The sequence below is a fragment of the Agelaius phoeniceus genome, chromosome 35, assembly GCF_051311805.1.
Source record: "Agelaius phoeniceus isolate bAgePho1 chromosome 35, bAgePho1.hap1, whole genome shotgun sequence".
Lineage (NCBI taxonomy): Eukaryota > Metazoa > Chordata > Aves > Passeriformes > Icteridae > Agelaius > Agelaius phoeniceus.
This window is the reverse complement of record NC_135299.1, coordinates 267,316-274,017: the sequence shown is the minus strand read 5'-3', so window position 1 is coordinate 274,017 and position 6,702 is coordinate 267,316.

Below are 6,702 nucleotides of genomic sequence, written 5' to 3'. Positions count from 1 at the left end.
CCTGGTTTTGCTCTGTCCCCCTGGTTTTGCTCTGTCCCCCAGGCTTGGTTCTGTCCCCCAGGCTTGGCTCTGTCCCCCTGGTTTTGCTCTGTCCCCCTGGCTTTGCTCTGTCCCCCTGGTTTGGCTCTGTCCCCCCGGCCTGGCTCTGTCCCCCCGCTCGCCTCTGGCCGCAGGTGCTCCCCAAAACCGGCACAGTGAGAGTGGAATGAGTGGTCTCGGAGCTGGGGTTCGACCCCACTGTGGCTCCCGAGGGCTCAGGAGGGGCTGTGCTGGGGGAAGCTGTGCCTGTGCCAGGTGTTTGGGTCTCCTGCAGCCTTCATTTGTTTGGAAACAAGAAAAATTGGCTTCAGCAGCCAGATGAGACAGCCAGCATTCCTGAGATTTAGAACATCCCTGTGTTCCTTAGCAGGACACCAGTGCTGTCCCTGGACAGCCTTGCAGCTCCTTGAGGGATTTGTCTGAACAATTAATTGTGTTACTTTAGGTGTTTCTAGTTCTTTCCTTGTTATTCTTCCTAATGTGTCAAGTACCAAATTCCTGAGTAAAAAAAAAAAAAAAAAAAAGTATGTATTTGGTGCTCCAGCTCCTTCCCCAGCTGCAGGTCTTGGATGTTGATGTTGTCCCAAATTCTGGGCTGTCCCAAATTCCTTGGGAGCTGCTTGCAAAGCAGCAGCCATTAAGACAGGAAGTGACTAATTAAATTAATATGTTGATGTTACTTTTATGACAGTCTCAGCATTGGCATGTGAAATTTAGTCATTCCAGTCAAAAGTCTGAATTACAGCCCAGAAAATGCACACACTGTAAATTACAGCTCCCATGGCTGGATCCTGGTGGGATGGAGGTAGGTCCATCCAACCTGGCCTTGGATGGGGCTTGGAGCAAGCTGGGATAGTGGAAGGTGTCCCTTCTGCACTGACATCCCCCCCTTCTTCTGGTGACAGGAACACCATGGGGCACCTCAAATGACACCAGATGCCAATGTTGAGGCACTTCTGGCAACCCATCCCTGCTTTTCCAGTGTGCAGCCTCATCTGGAATGCTGCAGTGATGTGCTTTGACTCAGGGTTTTATGGAAAACTTTTATTCCAATAGATTTACAGATTTTCAAAATGAGAAATGGATATATATATATATAGAGAGAGAGAATTTTTAGGTTACACAGGATGGAGTAGTTCTTTGGAAATGTTTGGAATACAGGATGCACTGCAGTAGCACCTGGAAGTTTGACTGTCCAAATACCAAGGATAAAAGAATGGATCTCACTGCTTGCATTCCAGCAGCCCACAGACTGCTGACTGGAATCAGGGAGGAAAGATAACATGGATCAAAAATCAGACTGTGCATCAAAGACAGTGCAAAGCCTCAGCCTCTGTGCCCATGTGTGAGAGCCCCATGTGCCAGAGGGATCTGCTGTGGGATTAGTGTCCAAATGAGGCCACGCCAGAACGTGAGGCACCTCACAGAGCCATGGGATGGGCCATGAGGAGGAAGGGAGCAGCACTTAGGAGATGCTGCCTTGCCTTAATTAATTGTGTATGAGGTTTCCAGGGTTTAATTTAGGGTGTTACAAACATCCTCCTGGGTCAGACCACGACATCTCCAGCACAGGCACCCACCTCAGGAGGCAGCAAGAGATGCTGTGAGGGCGAGTGTATGAGCAGGGAACATGTCACAGAATCATGGAATCCCCTGAGCTGGAAGGGACCCAGCAGCCTGCGGCTGCAGAGAACTGGCAGTGACAGTGCTGTGATCTCACTCCTGAGGTGCAGCTGAGGCCTCTGAGCTCTGATCTCATTCCCCAGTTGCAGCTGAGGGCTCTGAGCTCAGCATTGATCTAAAATGGGGTTTCTGGTGCTTTGGTGAGAGGTGGTGAATTGCAGGTTGATGGGTCAGTGAGATAGGAACAATTCTCCTCCGGGAAACAACCCCAGGTGTAATTATTAATCTGTTGGTAATGCCTCTTGCTTTCCAGGCATATCTGGAGTCACTCCTGGAGCTGCAGAATGGGACCACTCTGGCAGGTTTATACCCAGAGGAGAGAATCCAAAGCAACATTTTCTCTCTTCACCCCTGCCTTTCTGATGTTTCACCCGAGTCTCCTTCAGGCATTTCCTGAGGAGCCAGCACTGACTCTGAGTATTGGGGCTCCTGAGCTTCCCACAGCCCAAGCCCAGCACCAGCAAACAGGGTGAAGAAACCCCCAGAAAAAGCCTGGGACACCCTCATGGCAGTTTTTTGGTTTTGAGGTCCCCACCCAATCCGTAAACTCCAAGTGATCCCTCCCAAGAGCACCACTGGTTTGTTTAATCAGTGATTAAACTGGAATTTTATTTCCATTTCCAAACATACTCTGTCAGTCTGTACATTCCCTTTTTGCTTTGTGATAAAACCAAGGTAACAGAAAAACACCATCATGGGACTTCTGTGGCATAGCTTTGCTAAGGCAGGGCTGCACACCTGTGGTTCTGATGGCACAGCCTGAGCTCTTCCCTGAGCTCTCCCCTTTCTGCCTGCAGGTAACTTTAGCCAGGAGCTGCTCACTGAGACTCTTTTATTCCTGGACAGTCAGAGCTGCTGCTCCTTCTTGGGTTACAGAATCCTTTCTTCCTCAGCCTTGGGGACTGGGAGAGACATTGGATCCACCTGCTGAACACGGCTGATTCCTTCCCGCCCATGTCAGGTTATTGCAGAGGCCACAAATGAACAGGATGGATGGATGGATGGATGGATGGATGGATGGATGGATGGATGGATGGATGGATGGATGGATGGATGGATGGATGGATGGATTCCCTGCAGGATGTGTGTTCCCTGTGGGACAGAGGCAGAACTACTGAGCCCGTTCCTGGCAGCTCTTGGCTGTCACTGGCATCCCTGAGGAGCAGGAAAATCTGAGTTCCTGGTCCTCAGCAAGGGAGCATCTGACAGCCACTCATCCGGTGTTTTTGGACCTTCCTAATTAGCCCTCAGACAGGATTCTGGCAGCGCTGGGAATTCAGGAAGCACCATTCCCACTTCACAAGGGTGAAGCGAGGCACAGGAATCCAAAACTGCTGTTGAGTAACCCGAGCCAGGACTAAGGTCCTGGGTCCTGCCCTGCCCTCGGGGCACTGTGTGGTCCTTTTTAGCCAAGACTGTCACGCTTGGATTTAAATGCCCTTGGGAAGAGGAATGAGAGATGGGGAAAGAAGGGAGAGCAGGAAGTCCTGGGGCTTTGCCAAGATCCTTGGTAACAACACATCCAAACAACTCATGAGCTTTTCCTTATTGATGGTGGGAGCTGCTGTGCCCAGGGCAGAGCTGCTCAGATTAACAAATTAATGCCATTAACGTCATTTCTCCATCTCTTTTCTGGTGCTTATCAGGACATTGTGAGGCCCTTTGGACTTTTTTGGAATGTAGCTTTTGATTTAAGTGCCTTTGAGGCAGGAGTGCAGCCCTGAGGACCATCCCAGCACAGCTCCTGGCCAAGCAGGATGTCCCTGATGTCTCCAGGGCCTTTTGCTGAGCCGAGGCCTTTGGAGGAGTTAAACATTAACTCCTGGCCAGCTCCATCTGTCCAAGGTCCAGGAGGAGCCATGCTGGGTCAGCCTTGCAGCTGCATTTCCTGCTCCTGCCCTTTCCTGGTGATTCACCCGCTCCTCCTCCCTGCCAGGAGGTCTGACCTGGATGGAGCAGGTGGGACAGGGACACCTGAGCTCTCCTGAATGTGCCTCTGGAGATCAGCTCCTGCTGGCTGGATGCCCGGAGGGTTTCCTGTGCAGCAAGAAGGGAAAATCCTGGGTACCAAAAGATCCACCTGAGCTACAGAAAAGTCCCCCCACACTGTGTAACCAAGCTGGAGCCACAGCAGGTCCCTGCTCCTGGCAGGCAGCTGTGAGTCCATGCGAGCCTGTTGTTGTCCTGCTGTCCCCTGCATGGATTGTTTTATTTGATCCTGTCAAATAAAAGGGTAAAACCTTTTCCCTGTGGCCATTTGAAGAGTGTGGCCCAGCAGCAGGGCAGGAGGCAGATGGGAAGAGCTGGTTTATTTGAAATTATAGCACAGTTTCTACACTGCAGCCCTGCCAAGGCTTTGGGTGCAGCCAGGGTCTGCCACAGGAGATGGATTGCTCAGGGCTGGCTGCCCTGGAGCTGGGTCTGCCTGGCATGGTGGGATCAGACCCCGTGATGGCTCTGAGCTGCCCAAGGCACCTCTCCCACCGCAGGACTCAGTTGTGCCTGGAAAAGCCAATCAGTTACTTCAGCACCGATGGAAGTTTGTGAAAATACAATGGCACAATCTCTGCTGAGCTCAGGCCCAGAAGCAGAGCCAAGAGTTTCCCTGGCTTTGGATAAAACTTTGCTGTGGTTACATGGAATCATGTGATGGCAGCTGATCTCTCCAACCTCCAAAGTTCTCACTCCAGGCCTCTTCTACTGCACAAAAACACCCTGAGTGTTCAAAACATCTCCCAGCTAGGGTTTATTGATAGCAGAATTATCAGCCAAGTGCTGTTGAGTAAACTGCCACTGCTGGTGTTTCTGATCCTGCCAAGGCCTTTTCCCAGCCCTCTTCCCAGCCTGCCAGCCCAGCACAAACCTTCAGCACCCTCAGCTGAAGGGATTTCTAAACAGACACAGTTTCTCCCTCCAGCCCAAGGACACCCTTTGGCCCGCTCAGCACAACATGTCACATCTGTTGATTCTTCACTTTTGGGTTCTCAGCCCAGGGAATTTAGGGGCAATCTAAGCTGGACTCTGAGCCCCTTGCTGATGGAGAAATGTGTGTCTAGAAATGACTTTAAAGGAACTCTAGGGAGAGAGAAGAGCAGGAACCTGCCAGCTGGGAGCTGCTGCCCTCTCCAAGACCTCTCCCCTGTGAGGAGCACAGCCCTGAATTTTCTGGGACCTTCTTCCTGCAGGATAATGCAGGGTAAGGACAGGCAGAGTCAGCTCTGCCACAGGGTTGGTCCTCTGGAGAGATGAAAGGGCCGTGGTTTGGTGGCCAAATGAAAGTCGTGGCTTTAAGGCAGAATTAAAGCCAGATGTTTCCAGCAGCTGCTGAGCCCAGCCTTTTGTGTCAGAGCCACCAAAGAGGCCCTGGCAGCTTCAGCACAGCCCCGTGGTGGGAACACCCTGTGATCCTGCAGGCTCTGCCACGCTGCTGGAGGCTCCCTGGCCGGCTGGGAGGAGGCAACAGGAGCTGAGGCACAGATAGTGAAGCCAGCTCAATATTTATTCCGTGTCTGAAAATATTTATTCCTTGCTGATAGTGAGGATGGCAGCAGAGCTGTGGTAACCAAATTTAGCAGCTTTGGACAAAACACCGGGGCCAAGAGGTGGTTGAGCCATGTTGGCATCAGCTCTGCAGGCACAGGGCAAAATGTGGGGGACAGGGACAGAACATCCCCCCTGAGCCAGGGACTGGCCTTGGACCCCTTGGGCAGGTTGATGCCCAGGTAACCAACAGATAAATTTGCTGTGCAGGGAGCTCATCAGAGGCAGGACAATAAACAAGCCCTGCCTTCCTTGTGGTGTTTGTACTCGGCTGGGACTGAAGTGAGCACCCACTGCAGAGTGGAGGTAACTCAGTGAAACTCCAGGAAAAGGGAAGCTGGCTCCTTGTTTGAGCACAGTCGTGGAGGGAGCAGCACTTTGCACTGGAGGGAGAGCCCAGACCTCGGGGCTGCCAGGGGGAGGCCCCAGCTCACACCCAGGAGCCATAAATCTCTCCCAGCACTGCTCCTTCATGCTCTGCCTCGTGGTTTTAACATTCACTCCTGGCTTCCTAAGGCCAAATTCCTGGTGCCCTCTGCTCTACCCCGAGGTGGAGTTTCCTCTTGCGAAACCAGCGGGTGTCCTGCTGGCCCTGAGGGCTGGCAAAGGCTCTGCTCACAGTTCAGGTCTCTGTGCTGTGGTCCTCATCTTCCTCCTGCCCTGACCCGAGTGTTGGGATGCTCCTGCTCTAGAGGAGCAGGGGAGATGCCCTTGAATGCAGCTGGATCCCTTCTGCTGGGGAATGGGGAATAAATCCATGAGCTACGCCCGAAGCAAGGAAAAGTCAATAGAGCAGAGGGAGGTTGGTGACAGGAAATCCCAGTTTTTACTGGCAGTGGCTCACATCAGATAATCTGGCTCTAACAAGAAAGAAATGGCTCCATATTCTGATTCCATGGAGCTGGCTGAGGGACTGCTGCAGGAAAGGAGCTTCTTGCCTTGCCCTTTGCTTGTTCTCAGACTGGGAGGTCTCATTTGTGTGTCCACCAGCTCACTTTGCTCTGGAACACCCTGGCAGGAGGAACAATTGTTTCTGCCATGATCCCAAACCCAGCTGTTTGGAGAAGGCTTTGGGAGCTCCTGGGCTGCCTGAATGGGGCTCAAGGGGAGCTGCCCATGCCTCAGTCACAGCTGGTGACTCACAGGAAAGAACCTGCCCGGGTATAAATACAGAACTGGCTGTTTCACCTCCCAACAGGTGACAGCAGGACCTGGTCATGTCCTGGCTCGAGCAGTGTCACTCCTGCATTTCTCCCTTGGCTGACACAGAATTGTCACCCAGCAGGAATTCTTTTCTCACTCCATGGAGCAGGCCTGGTTTTCCACCCCAGCCAGTGAGGCTGGGGGTGTTCCTGAGCTGGAATGTCCTGGTGACACTGAGCCCTTACCAGCTGGGTGTTTCCATGGAATGGGCAGAAGCAACTGCTGGGAAATGCTCTA